Here is a 15,871-nt window from a genome sequence, read left to right on the forward strand (position 1 = left end):
CAGTATTACGTTGAGTAGAGTAGAGTGAGTGCCTCATCAACACGTGCATGACTGTTGACTCACTTACTGGTGGGTCCCAGGTCTGCGATCTCTCTCTTCTCTCCATCGTCTAACCTTTGCATGGGCACACACGAAGAGCGGCGCTAGCTTGCCGTGGTGTTATTACATCTAAAAAAGCTTGGAAAATAGAAGAATCGCCTAAAACAAGAGACGTTGTGGCTGGTCGAGACGGAGCTAACCACACCTATCCTCCGTGCCATGTTAGCATGATGAAGCTGTGCGGCTAGTGGGGTGTTTTCGACCGAATGGCTGGGTCCTGAGGTCGAACCATAGGTACTACGTCCGATACAGTACATTTTTACACGCACATTTTTCCTCCGTGCCGAGACATGGCACACCCTACCGCGCGGTTTCGGGGTCCTCCCGGGTGGTGCACACATATATTCTTCCTGACGTGGGATGCCCTACTGCGTGTTTTCGCCAAAGCAAGTAAATGAGTCGTCAAATCACGGAAGACCACTTTTCCCGCCGAGTACATCAGTAAAGCACGGTGGCTAGCTAGTTTGGCTTGTTCGACCGATTAGCTAGGCCACGACCGATTAGCTAGGCCGCCGCCACATCACTACAGGAATCAGCTAATTTGCCGTCTGTGGCTGTCTTTGCCATCAGTTTTTGGTCAGGCGTGACGGCAAAGACCAATTTTGCCATCAACTGCAGACGACAAAGAAATACAGACGGCAAACGGCTCACTTTGCCGTTTGCTAAAAATTTACTAACCGCAAAATAGACTTTGCCGTCTGCGAAAAAAATACAGATGGTAAAGAGCATACTTTGCCGTCTGTAATAAAAAACACAGATGACAAAGATATTTTTCGTCTGTTTTTTTTTACATACGGCAAAGAGCATACTTTGCCATCTGTGATAAAAAAAGCAGACGGCAAAGATCTCTACCGTCTGTGTTTTTTATTACAGACGGCAAAGCAAAGAAACACAACACGCGGATCGGTCTCCTGGATCGATGAGCTGGCATCATCTGCAGCGTCCAAAGGCTCCCAACCGGCCTCTCTCTCACCTCACGACGCACGCACCCAGGCGCGTCCCCACCCTCTGGCCCACCCCTCTCTCTGCCCATCCCTCGCCTCACCCATCTTATCCTCTCCCCCATCTCTCTGCCCACGCCCCTCTCTCTCCGCTCGCGCTAGCCGCCACCGCTCGTCTCACCAAACAGCTACTGCCCATGTACGTGCGCCGCCCGCCTTCGCTCACCTCCGCCGGCCACCCGCGTCTACCCGCCTCCGCTCGCCTCCACCGGCCGCCCGCGTCTGCGCGCCTCCCACGCGGCCAATCGCCTCCGCTCGCCGTCCGCACGCTGCCCGCATCCACCCGCCTCGGCTCGCCGTCCGCGCGCCGCCCGCGTCCACCCGCCTCCGCCCACGCGCCGGCCCCGACCACGTCCTCCGTTGCTACGCACGCCAGGCTGGCCACGACCGCGTCCTTCATCGCCATGCGCCGGCCCCGACCACGTCCTTCGTCACCACGCGTGCTCCGCCGGCCTCGACCTCGTCCTCTGTCACCACGCGCTCCGGCCCTGACCGCGTCCTTCGTCGCCGCACGTGCCCTGCCGGCCTCCTCCGTCGCGACGCGCGCCGGCCCTGACTCTGTCCTCCGTCGCCACGCGCGCCCCGCCGGCCTCGACCGGGTCCTCCGTCACCAAGCGCCCCGGCAATGGGGTGTCTCCGGTCCTACCCGTTGCTCAGAAGGCAGCCGGCTTAGGCCGAAGTTCTCTAGCGTTTTTTGTTTTTTAAGGATCGAAGCTGACACAATCTGTAACTTGTAATCAAATTTTGTTATATATTCACAGATGATTGTCGCACTACTAGAACGTGGCACAAATGAAATATTGTGAGACTAAAAACGTATGTGATGATTTGGCTTACGCTTTCGGTTATATGAGACTAAAAATGCATGTGTCCGGCGAGACGCTCTGAGCTGACATCATTTAGAAAAAATAGAATACAATCTTTGTCGTCTACTGTTTTGTCCTGATGACGGCAAAATACATGTTTGACTGATGGCAAAGACCGCATGCTTTGCCGTCTGGTATTTCCGCCAGAGACGGCAAATTTATGGTTGGCTAACGGCAAAGACTTTGCCGTCTGCCCGATAAAGAGCTGACGGCAAAGTACTCTTTGCCGACTTTGCCTTTGCCGTCACACTTTGCCGTCAGCCAGGTGACGGCAAAGTCCTTGCCGTCTGTATTTCAGCCTTTGTCGTCTGTACTTGCCTGACAGCAAACTGTCTGATTCTTGTAGTGCATTTGTTTTTTCACCCTTTTTTTTATCTACTTGCTGACAGGTAAATTTAAATATCCACCGCGGCGTTGCTCTGGTGTTTGAGTGTGGGAGGATTTTTAATTTTTTGATTGACGGGAGCAGGCGCGGCAGGATTTTTAATTTTTTGATTAACGGGAGCAGGCGCGAGAGCAATTAGTCACGATGATTCCGCTTGTAAAACCCACTGCTCCCTGATGTGAGAAATCGTCGGCTGGTGTTTTACCATGGTGAAAACCAAAAGATTCCCTACTCCTCGGCTGGCTCCCTCCGCCTTCCCGTAGATTGCATTGCCTTTCAGCTGTTTCGCCCCTGCATCACCAACGTCGTGCGCCTCGAGAAGCAGAGGGACTTCGGTGATGTTTAGGCGCCCTCTGCATGGGCATGTCCATGTTTTGGCGCAACATGACCGTTGGATCAAACTCAGACGGTGCAGATCAGTCACTATAGCACAAAGCGTGTGGGTGTGTTTGGTTGCATTCTCATGTCAATATACTCCTCTGTCTAGGTGTGTAAGTCACCTTACGAAAACCAAATAATCCCAAAACACTTAGGCACGGTACATTAACTCCCTCCCCGTTTCTTGTTTTGTGACATATCAACCAATAAGAGACGTGGGCCATGCATGCTTTTAATGACTTGAGACTAATAAACATGACATGCAGTGGTTAGTTCATTGCATGCAATGCTATTAATTAGCAAAAAGACATTAAGTTTTCTCGTTTTCCTCTCCGCCTTGGTGGCAGTGCACAACGTAAGATGACTTACACACCTAGACGGAGGGAGTAGTTGTTTCCTCTTCGTGTATTTGTGTTAACCTACTAGTGTGGACTCATGCACCCTTCATGCATGCACTCTGCCAAACACCCAAAAGTGGGTTGAGAAGGGAACTTTTTCTCCCATCTCGTGCACCCGTCATACACCCTACACTATTCGTGCTTCATATGGTTCATGTTTCATGGAGCACTGTAGCACCGTGCTCTCCGTGCGCTGTAGACCTAGTTCTGTTAACATTGATCTCACCGTTCATTCTCGACCGGACAGTTGAGAAAGCGGTACTATGTTACTACATTACTGTTCATATAGTTGACATGCGCACAACATCATTTGTTGTCATCATATCTTACTACACTAGCAACAAGATTATGTAGTACTGATGTATGAACCATTTCACATGCGTAGTAGTAGGAGCACTGTGTATGTTCAAGTGGCTGCCGTGTTTCGCACTCCTTCGTCGTAAGAGTGGAAACGCTTGATGTAATCATTTTTCTTCAGAAAAACAGTGGACACGCTCTACCATGCGGATCCTCCTCCATCCATGCACTAAATTACTCACTTTCACCGATGTGTGGGACAACCAGCACCGGGGTCCACTAGCCATGCACTAAATTACTCCATAGTAGAGTGACGGTAGACTACCCTGATCGAAGCGCCGCAGTAATGCCCAACGAGCTGTCAAATCACAAAACCCCCTCCTTTCCAGCAGTAAGTTGGACAGACGAAGCAACGATCATTTCACTCTTGTCTCTCAGCTTCCTCTCTACCCAACTTGCTTCTCCCTCATCTTGTTCCTCATTTCTTCAAGAAAACCCCGACCTGCTTCTGCCATTGTTCTTCTCTCCCAAAGAAGGAAAGGTGAGCGCATCAATGGTGTTGATTCTGGCCAAGGCCCGGTCTTGCAACCCCGAGACTGATCCTATAACTCACTCTCTTTTCTTCTTTTGGGTTTTTGATTATGGTTTCTTTTCTTTTAGTTCTATTTGATAGTTTCTTGATGGACGTTGGAGCACCGACCGAAGTGATGTCTATGGCTCTGGCCAAAACCGTCGAGGCTCATGGTACGAAGAAGCGCAAGCACCCCGCCGAGACTACTGCAGACAAGCTCAAAGCCATCGCCCTGTCCAAGCCCCACTCTCTGGGATCCCTCATTAAACAAGTCCAGGTAATATCTCTTCTTGACGATCTTTTTCTCGATCTTGATCGTGTTTATTCATCTAACACGCAGTACTAGTACTAGTAGTACAACTTTCTGGGTGATCTTGCATGTGATTTTTGTGTGCCAAATGACGGTTCTAAATTCCTCTTTTGACCAAAACATGCGAGTGGTTGACACTGATTTCTTATAGATTACTTTCAACTACTCCCTCTGTCCCAAATTTCTTGTCTTAGATTTGTCTAGATACGGATGTATCTAATACTAAAATGTGACTTGATACATCCGTATCTAGACAAATATAAGACAAGAATTTTGGGACGGAGGGAGTACTTTTTGAACATCAACGCTACCTTTGAAGAGGGTATATTTGCCTCAGTAACTTGTGTTATGGATATTGTAAGTAATCCCTCTGCTCTCATGCCTTTGAAGACATGTTCTAGTGTCTTTGTTCACTCATTTCTGTGCGTATATGTAGTCATATATGGAGTATAAAATCGAAAATCATCTTATATTTCTGAACGGAGGTAGTAATAAAATATGGTTTCTGTTTGAATTAGAACCCGGTCCGTGGAGGAGATGAAGTTCTCAAAGTCATGCCGTGTGAACTAGAAGACCTGAGGATGAGTTCTACTGCTAAACTATCCAGCTGCCGTGTCCTTGTCGCCACGTGTCCTGAACTAGTGTTTTCCTGTAGTATTGTTGTCAGGCGTGTTCTCGATGCTGTACTTGACCACAACAATTCCCTGGCTGTGCCTTAGATTATGAAGGGTGTGGTTCTTGTAAAGCTTCCCAACAAATCTGATGCGGCCTGTCTTCATGATCATGTTTATGAGTGAAAAGACCACTCTGTTAGGTTCTCCAAGGTTGACGAGATGGTGATGGTGCATGTAGACATCTCTCACGAAGTCCATGGCCTGGTCAGTTATGCGGGGTTCATCCCGTAGGTCGATGGCAAGAAATAGTCTGCAAAGTTTAATTAGTGCAACTTTGCTTGTCTGGAGTAAGTACTATTGTTCAGTACTTGATTTGTGTTTGTGAACCCTGTATTGTTTATTAGTACTGCCGCTTTTGTTGTGTGGTCAGTCCTGAGAACGGTCTATGTTAATGTCTGTCCACTCAATTCAGTCTGTATATTTTGAAGTATCCAGATCATCTTTTTTGTGAGGACGGTTTATCAATTATGGTTACACTCCAATATCTGTATTCATTGCAGGGTTTATTGCACCCACCAGGACTTCCAGTCCCATGGATGTTCGGTCCATACAATTTGTCACGACCTTTGGACTGTTCTGCTTGTGGGAGTAGGCGGGGCCCCTGCATGCCACCCGTAGTTGTACGATCAATCTTCTGTTTAGTACTTCAGCATAGTGATTTCCTGGTAAGGATTCACTCGTGTCACATCAAGTAAATCTTATTGATTTACTGTCTAAATCTTATTGATTTAATGTCATGTTTTCTTTCTTTTCCTGCAATTTTACGATGCAGGTTTTGCCATGTGACATTCATCACAAAATAAACCGTTTGGTTTTCTCTACGATGGATATTTTCGCAGGTTTCACTTCTTATGTCGTGTCAGTAATGAAGGCACTGTCCAGCACTTATATTACTGGAAAAAATTTGATCAGTCTGTTGTCTAAGTACAAGCTAAATCCCTATGATGAACTGCAGTTTGGTTTAACAAAAATGCCACAATTAGTCCTTCTCGCATTTAAAAGAAATGAAGAAAAAATGGATCACGGTCATGAAGCCTAGTCAAGTTAGAAAGCTGATCATAGCAGACCAGACACGATCGCCGCTGTCTCGCACATCGGTACCACCTTCAGCAACGTATCGAGCACCGGCAGTTGCTCTAGCACTGACAGCGGCATCAACTCAGTCTGATCCAGCTGAGGATTGGGCACCGACCGCGTCAGTGGATCAGGCTGATCTACCGGAGGATCAGGCATTGACACTGGCACCAGCTCTACAAAGAGCACCATCTCCGGCAGCAGCAGCGGCTTCGGCACCTGCACCAACCCTTGCATCTGCTCCAGCCGGTGCAACGGCAACTGAACGAGCAGTTGCACTGGTAACAGACTAGGCTGCAGTTCGCACTTCATATAGCAAAATCCTTACAAAAATCGACATGTCCACCTTCTTGGTAAGCATTGGCCGCCCAAGTGTTTCGTTCTTTTTTCTTTCCATGTTGTTTCACATGATTCACTGTGTTGATCTAACTGTTTGGGTATGTCTTCTTGTTTGCAAACATAGAATTCCTAGAGCAACAAGGGAGTCGTTCAACAATCTGGGTGACAGCGGCCAAGTTTCTCTTACCATGCGCAGCCTTGGTGTGAATGAACCTGCTCAATATACCGTAAGTACAAAGGATGGTCACATGATGATTGATGCTAAAGGATGGTCAAGGTTCAAATCTAAATCATATCTTGCGGTAGGGGATGATCTCAAAATCAAACTTTCTCGGTAAGGAGAGCTGGTCCAAATCAACTTTGAAATTCTTCAGTAGCAGCACACAACTGCCGAACTGATCTATCCTACGAGAGATTTTGATGTAATAATCTGGCATGGTGAAACAAGTGTCCTATGTGTATAAGTAATACGACAGTATTATTTATCACATGGTATATCATTGATAGAATTGCAACTCTCATTGCTGGTTAGGAACTATCGTTCAATTTCATTCCAACAGCTGCCGTGCTTTATTCAATTTTGTGTATTCGCCTTGCGACAACATCTAAAACCAGCGCCGTACCGATCGCTTGCAATTTGAAAAGCGCTGAGGTAGAACACATGCCCCCCCAAACATGCAGGGTGGGCCTGCGGCCCAAAGTCCAGAACCGTGAGCCTGTCTGAGTATTATATTCTCAGCTGAACCCCCATAATGCCCGTGCGTTGCACGTAACATCAAGATGAATTTGTATGAGTATTTTATCTTGTGAGAGAAAAGGATGAACGAGGGAAGGCCTTATTTTCAAATGTGGAGAGGTGTGTGGGTACCTTTTTGCAAAATTGCCATAGTTTCCTTCCTATCCGTCAGATATAAATCGGACGACCTATATTGCAGGATGGTAGGCACACTCTGTTTTTTATAATTATATATGTTATATATATTCCCCTTGATTTTTATAATTATATATGTTACCTATATCGCTGCTTTTTTATGGCCGAACTTGGATAAACTTTCTCAAGTGTTACGGACTGAAAGTTGGCGCACGAATGTTGATGGAAATAGCAGAACCTGGTCTCATCTTCACTGCGATCTTCCACCCCGATGATGTTCCAATTGTTCATCCATGTTAGTTTTGTATCTGGTTCTTGCTTATTGCCTCGATTACTTCTTAATCCACCTATTCTGTCTAACTAATCACAATTTAACTTTAGAAGTAGCAACGAATCTCTCACGAAGACGCTACTTCTAACTAATGTTTTCTTATAATTGGTGGCACATGTAGGTTTTTTCAGAGTTAAGAAGGCTGCTCGTTTGTTATTCTGTAACAACTCGGCTGTTACTGATGGCACTGAAGTTGGCTGGGACGACATCCACAAGTTCCTACACTTTATTGATCGTCTTGAGGTCCTTGTGGGGCGTTTCAATGGTGGAAGAGAGAATTCCTAATTTGACACCACCTTAAAATGTGGTTCCTTATTTGGCCTTGAAGAAATTTTTCTTCCCTGTTTGACATCTCCTCTAAATTTCTTTCCCAATATGACACTTTAGTGCATTTTGTTAACTAGCGGTGTTAAAGACAGATGTAAAAAGACCTTTTTACCCTTGATGCATAAGGTGACCAAAATTTTGTACATGACAATATCTACAGTTATATTACATATTTGGTCATGGTAAATAACCAATTGAGACCCTATAATTTGAGCGGATGGTGGTTGAATGTACTGTGCTCAGAGGACTCCGCCGCCGCCGAATGCCTCGACGAGAAGCGAGTGATGGATGGGTGTGGGCGTTGGCGAATGGATGGATGTTGTGAATCTTGCGAATGGCCTTGTGCCTCTGTAAGTATTTATAGGGAAGGGAGATAGGCAGAGGGAGAGCGTACCCGAGCTACACAGCTGCCGGTGGGCCATCTGGTTGACATGTTTGCTCGCAACCTTCGTACGTACTCCCTCCGTGTCTTAGATTTGTCTAGATACGAAGGTATCTAGCACTAAAATGAGTCTAGATATATCCGTATCTAGACAAATCCAAAACAAATAATTCGGAGCGGAGGGAGTAACTCCCAAGTTTGCTGGCTGGATCAATTGCGGGTATTTGTATACGTGCATGTACACAGTAGAACTCAACCACATTTAACACGTCACGGCCAACCCAGACTATACTGGTGCGTGCATGCATTAGTCAAGTATTCGGATATTCGGAGAAGTATAATACGCACCGGCCAGAACGCCGGTAAACAAGTATTCGGAACTGACGCATGGACATTTAGATGTATGTACGAGTCAATAAGACGTCATCTGCAAGGTTCACTAGCTAGCTACATGATCAAATACATAGACTGATGTATGTATGTAATCGGCCAGTATACGTGTGTGCAAGCATGCATGCATGCATGGTACCTGAAGTAACCGGGCAATCAAGGCCCTGTTTGGATACATGGGTTAGAGTTAGTTTGGGTTAGTTTGGACTCAACTAACCTAAAAATATCCAAACAGGAGGGTTTGGGTTAGATGCATCTAACCCATTCAAAAAATCTAACCCATTAAAGAGGTGCTTATTTTGGTTAGTTATTTTTGGGACCACTGAAAAACACATTTTTTCTCTCGCTCTTCCCACAGCAGATCCCTCCCCACTTTCTTGAAACTTTTCATCCTCTTCCTCCCTCCCTCTCGCACCGTCCGTGAAGGTGTCTCGCCATATCCGCACTTCATCTAACCCTGCCATCCAAACACCTCTCTGGCTAGAGTTAGTTCAGGGTTAGTTTAGGGTTACATAAGGAAAGAAATTTTTTCTTGGCACAGGGGTATTTTGGTCCATCCAATTTTTGGTCCATCTAACTAGCACAGGGGTATTTTGGTCCATCCAATTTTTTCTTGACGGAACAGTGTAATGAAATCGACGGCAATGTCACATAAGGAAAGAAATTTAAACTACATGTCAAATAGGGGAGAACAGTTTTTCCAAGGTCAAATATGGAACCACATTTTAAGATAGTGTCAAATAAGGAATTTTCTCATGGTGGAAGGCCACGTGGGATATGTGTGCCACTACTGCACTCGTTGAACAGGTCCAACTGTGTCGAGAAACTTATGGTACGAGCTGTTTTCTGTTATATATGTTGTTCATAAACTATTGCTTATACACAATTTTACAGCTGTGATCTTCTTGAAACAGAAACTGCCCAGTTCTATTTTTCCTATACAGATGCCTGACCATGGTCGGGTCAGACTTGCGCTTGGTCACAACATGATGTTTATGTCGACCTACTCCATTCCCCTTGGAGGTGAAAAGATACTTATTCATGGGTGGTCTCAAATAATGAAGGCCCGTCCATCTTGGAGAATAGGACAGAAGATTATGTTCCTGCTTTTCCATGGCTCTAAAGCGAATGTCCTGTTTATTGACCACATTGCGAGATGAAGCTGCTTTCAGAAGGTTCTGGATGCGCGGGGTGTTGCCAGGGCCTTGTCCTGGGGCTTGGCGGCCTCACCCTTGGTTAACTGTAGGCAAAGTAGCACTGTTGAGGCATGCTTTGTAAGGTTGAACCTGTATAAGTACTCATACCGCTTTCAGCTATGGTTGTTAAGTGCCCCTGCTGGTTTCAGTAAAGGTTGTTAAGTACTCCTGCTGCTTTTATAGTCTGTCGTGTTTCTTCAGTCCTATCTTCCTCCAGCCGCCAAAACCAAACCAGCGCCGGCGGGGTCGCCTGCTTCCGCCTCCCATGGCTGGCCGTCTCCTAAATCGTTAACACCGACGTCCGAGGCCTCGCCGTCGTCCTCCACGCGCTTTGGTGCGCTCACCGCGAAGCCGCCCTCTCGCGTTGTCAACATGGTCAACAAACAACAGGAATCGGCAGAAGTACGTGGAGAGGATGACAGTACGGGCCCACCATGTCAGCGTATGGAAAAATAAAATGCTTCCTCCTAGTGTTTTGTTGACATCTGGGACCCATGACATTGTGAGCGTATATAGTTAATAGACAAGAGAACAGCACAAGATCGGCTGACACCTGGGACGTAGCTGCTCGAGCAGTATTTTTTTGTTATTGTTGAGACGGAGCAGGGTTTGAACTGGGCCATGGCCCGTCTAGCCCAGGCTTATATTTTATGTTCACCATCTGACCAGCCCAGCTATTTTTTCTTTGTGAAAATGAGCCTAATTTATTTTTTCTCAAGAATACACAATCCAGGCCTACTTACTTTTCTACGCCTTGATGGGCTACAACTCTTTCAAGACGCCTGCAAATCTTGAAAGTAATATGAAATTGGTTGTAAATATAAAAACATATGACAAATTTGCAATTACTTTATAATTTCTGAATTTTTTCACATTTTTAGATTCCTATTTCACTGGGCATTAACCTAATTTAAATATATCTTCAAAGTACTTTAAATCTGGCTCAACATTTCGGTATTAAAAATAGTTTGGAACCCACAGAAATATGCGAAATTGGCCCTGGCCAACCAAAAAAACGGACTACAATAAATTGCATAAGAAGTCGCAATGAGCTATATATAAATTATTAAAAAAAGAGGGAATGGTCTGACTTATGGGCCTATTAATTTGACGCGTATGCAAGATTTTTTTAATTATTATATACGTCAATAAATGATTCTAGCGGACGTAACCGTTGGATGTCAATCCAACGGCCGTCATGTTTCATCAATCTCTGATCTTCTTGCTCCAGCCGCCAAATCCAGCGCTGGCGGGACCGCCTGCTCCCGCCTCCCGTGCAGGCCTCACCGCCCCCTACTACTCCCACCGCTGTCCAGGGCATCCCTCTATTCACCCACAACCCCTGTTATTCTGCGGAGACGGTAGCCTCATACCGCAGCCAAACCAGTGAACCCTCGTACTCCTCTCCGCGTGGGCATCCACTGCCGCGTCTTCCCCGGCTCCGCGTCGTCCCCATCCTAGGCCTCACCGTTGTCCACCGGCTTGGTGCTCTCGGCGTGGCATGGTCAACGTGGTCAAGGAACGACTTCCATCGGAAGAGTACTGTCATGGAGAGGCTGACTGCTGGGTCCATGGCATCCGCAAGGAAGTGCCTCCTTATTACGCGAAAAATAATTATTCCTCCACCTGACAGGAGGGACCCACGAGATGGGCCACCGTATTTGGTGAAAAAAACCTTTTCCCCTGACTGCTGGGACCCACCGGAGGGGCCATCACATTTCGCGAAAAAATGTTCCCCCCGCTGTCAGCTCGGACCCACCGGAAGTGCCTCCTTATTACGCACAAAAAAATGAATACTCCCCCTGCTGGTTGGGACCCACCTTGGTGGGAGGCTGACTTGTGGGCCTACTAAGTTGACGGGGACGGAGTGCTTTGTCAACTTAGTCAATATGAACGATTCTAGCTCCAGTGACCATACGATGTCCATCCAACGGCCGTAGTGCTTCTTCAACCTCTAGTCTTCCTGCTCCAGCCGCCCAAAGAAGCGCCGGTCATGCCGCATGCTCCTGCTTCCCATGGCCAGTTGTGCTGCTGTGGAGGCCTCACCGCCCCCTACTATTCCCACCGCTGGCCAGGCCATCCCTCTACTCACCCACACCCCCTGTTATTCTACGGCGACGGCAGCCTCACACCGCAGCGAACCAGTGAACCCTCGTACTCCTCTACGCATTGGCACCCACTGCTGCGTCTTCCCCGGCTCCGCGTCGTCCCCTTCCTAGGCCTCGCTGTCGTCCACCGCCCTGGTGCTCTCGGCGCGGCATGGTCAACGTGGTCAAGGAACGGCTTCCATCGGACATGGACTATACGTGGAGAGGCTGACAGCTGGGTCCATGGCCGCAGCAAGGAAGTGCCTCCTTATTACGCGCAAAATAATTATTCCTCCACCTGACAGCGGGGACCCACCGGACGGGCCACCATATTTCGCAAAAAAAAACGTTTAACCCTGACTGGTGGGACCCACCAGCTACATCTTCGCAAGCAAGGAAGTGCGTTTGGGCAAAAAAACAATTCGCCCCTGACTACTGGGACCCACCAGCTACATCTTTGCACGCAAGGAAGTGCATGACAATCAGGACCCACCTGGTCGAAGCGTACGTAGCATTGTCATTCTGCTCGCGAACGTGTACATACATGCTGGTCGATGTAGAGGAGCGCACGTAGCATATACATGTACGTACAACGGCCAGGGTGCAAGAAAGTAAATACGGCCACGTACGTACATATGGGCGGGGTCTCGAATGCCTACTCGCTCGTACATACGGCCAGGGCTCGTGTACATGGCTGGGTCGGAGCGGAGAAACAGCGTCGTCGTGTTCATGGGGAGCCACCCGGCTGGGTCGGAACGGAATGCATCGTCGTGTTCATCGGGAGGGCTTGGATCGAACAGCTGATGGAAACGAGGCCTGGCGTACCGCAGAATGGAGGAAACGGCCTTGTGTTCAACCGACCACGTTCGAAATGGGATCCTGTTCATCGGGAGGGCTCTGGCATACTGCAAAACGGAGGAAACGGACCTCCTACGGTCAAAACGGGGTCCCGTTGATCGGGAGGGGTGTGGCCTACCGCAAAATGGAGGAAACAAACTTGTTTTGGAGCTCTACGGTCAAAACGGGGGTCCTGTTCATCGGGAGGGGTGTGGCGTACCACAAAACGGGACTCCACGGGATACTGTTCATCTGCACCGTCGACCCCCTCCAGCCTCCACGGGCTACTGGTCATCCACCGTCGACCTCCTCCAGCCTCCACCTACGACTATTCATCCACGGGCTCCTGTTCATCCAGCCTCCACTGCGCGCTACTCCACTCGCTACTGTTCAACCAGCCCTATTAAGGGACCCCTGTTCAACCACCCCTCCACGAGCTACTGTTCATCTAGCCCTCCACCGTCTACTGTTCATCCTGCCCTCCACGGGGTGGTCCTGTTCATCCAGCCCTCCACAGGGTCCTGTTCATCCAGCCCCAACCGGCTTGATCGATTGGGGTCATGTTCATCTAGAGGCAACACCACGGGGTCCTGTTCATCCACCCCCACCGGGAACTGTTCATCCAACCCCCCCAGCAACACTCACTGTTCATCCAGAGGCAGCATCGATCGGCTTCAGTTAGCAGCAGTAGCGAAGGAATCGCTCGATCGGGTTCAGTTAACGGCCATCGATGCTCGGGTTCAGTAACGCATAGCCTGCAGTGCAATCGCTCGGGTTCAGTTAGATCCCAATGCCTCACTCGGGTTCAGTTAGAGCCCAACGCCTCGCACCCACGCGCATGCGTGTACGAGAGAAACACACATCGCTCGGCCCCGACCACCCACCGTAACTGGGAACACCCCGATATTTTCCTCGCCCTCGCTTCTACCACGGGTTTTTCCGTCATGAACGGCCCAAAGAATGTCATGCAGCTGCGTCTCTGGCCCGCCCAGGACGAAAAACTCATTTTCTGTCATGATTTTTTGTCATAGAAGTAGGACCCCACCACATCTATGATGATACCGTGTTTTGTCATAATTATTGTTATAAGTATGACAGAAAAAAAATTTGTTCGGTCCAAAATGTCACGGATGTGTCTTTTTTTTGTAGTGTGTGTCACTATCGCGTGCTGTCGCTGGGTGTGCGGGTCGCGGCCGCATGCTGGCCGCCAGGCTTGCTCACCGTCATCTCATGCGCTTGTTGACTTGCCACGTCAGCCCTGACGGTGGGCCCCACTTGTCATAAACCTGTTTAAATCTTCTAAACTGGTCATTTGTGGAAAGTGTTAGTTTTTGCTACGAGTTAGTAAAACATGGTAGTTTTTGGCATAAATTTGTAAAGTAGTAGTTTCTGGACACGTTTTCATGAAATGTGGTAGTTTTTGGTTAAATACTCCATGCATGTGGTACCTGCCACGTGGGATTTCTTTTTATTTCCGAACATTAAAATGTTTTATCTATTTAACCGTATGTCGAAATTCAGATCCGTTTTCGCGGTTAGCTTTTTCGCGAGGAGATGTTCCAAACTAGATCCCATGTTGATATGTTCTGATAACTCTTTTTTCCAACACTAGTTGCCAGATTACAATCACTTGGTCACCACTTGGTCACTAGGTATAGTCAAGTTGCTTACCAGGTAAAAATCAAATGGTTGCTAGATTTTTTTCACTTTGCTGCTTACCAATGTAAGCCTTTTCTGATACTAATCACGTATTTTTGGTGCTCGGAGTGGATCGAATACTCACTACTGACTCTTAGATCATCGCTATGACAAATAAACATGTGAAAATAATCTGGTAACTGTGTGTTGTTTAGATGGTAACTATTAACTATTAATATGGTAACTACAATTTTATAACCTGGTAATTGGCGACGAAAAAAAAGGTTTGTGAAACTATATGGACATGTACATCATGGTTATGATAAAAACATCTAAAATTTACCTGGTTGCTATGTATTATTTGGATGGTAATTGGTAATCACTAATATGGTAACTACAGTATTATAGCCTGGCTACGACGAAAAAAAGTTTGTCAAAACATATTAAGATGGGATCTTGTTTTAAAGTACTCATCGAGACAAACCCAATGGTGAAAACGGATCGCCATTTGGATTAATGGTTTAAGAGATAATTTATTTTGAATTTTCGGATTAAGGAAAGATTCCGTGCATGCATACATGATTCGGTCCCTCTCCAATACCAGAAAGCGCCGGATGGAATCACTTTGTGGGGCATGTCCCCTTGTTAGATTAACCGATAAATAAATAAATATATCTTCTCTAATACTAATTTTTAATTTTTTTACTATCTTCTCTAATACTAAAGAGGCAAATTTTCCACCTATTTTTCGTCTTTCGTTTTCTCCATCACGGACTCCGGCTCGTGAGACCTGGATGGATTACTGCTAAAAATTTTAACTTTCCAAAACACTTTTAGTTCAATTGCCATATAGTTTGTTTTACCACTTAGTTCTTGTACATCGGCCTGCTACTTAAGAGTTGATGTCATGTATCCATCATGTAAACTGCATTTTCCAGCATACTCGTTCTGATTTTCAGTTCAGATGTTGACTAGCATAGGAAGGCTTTCCTTCAGGAAACTAACCACAATCAGACAACCAATGGATCTATCTTTAATTAAAGAAAATATATACAAACAACACTAATTTTTCTGTACAATTGTTCTCAAATTACAACTTCACACAAATAGCTGTGACCCTGACAAGGAAACACCACCGCGTTTTCTAACCGTAGGTAGTCAGGCATGACTGAGCATATGTAGAATAATTGAGTTCTAGCCTATGTGAATTCAGCGGTGATCATGACCGTACAGTAGAAATCAAAACCTTGATGTAACATCCGCTAAGGATCTACACATTCAGCAGTCTTCGCATTTGCAAGCAAAACACAGGATTATGTTGCTTTCGCAACAACCATGAAAAATGGATCCAGGTCTACAAACCTGAACATCATACAGAGCCATGCTAGCCATGGATAGACAATAATACCTTGATAGTCCC

Source organism: Triticum urartu, chromosome 6A (genome assembly GCF_056163025.1).
Source record: "Triticum urartu cultivar PI428250 chromosome 6A, HENAU_Tu73, whole genome shotgun sequence".
Taxonomy (NCBI): Eukaryota; Viridiplantae; Streptophyta; class Magnoliopsida; order Poales; family Poaceae; genus Triticum; species Triticum urartu.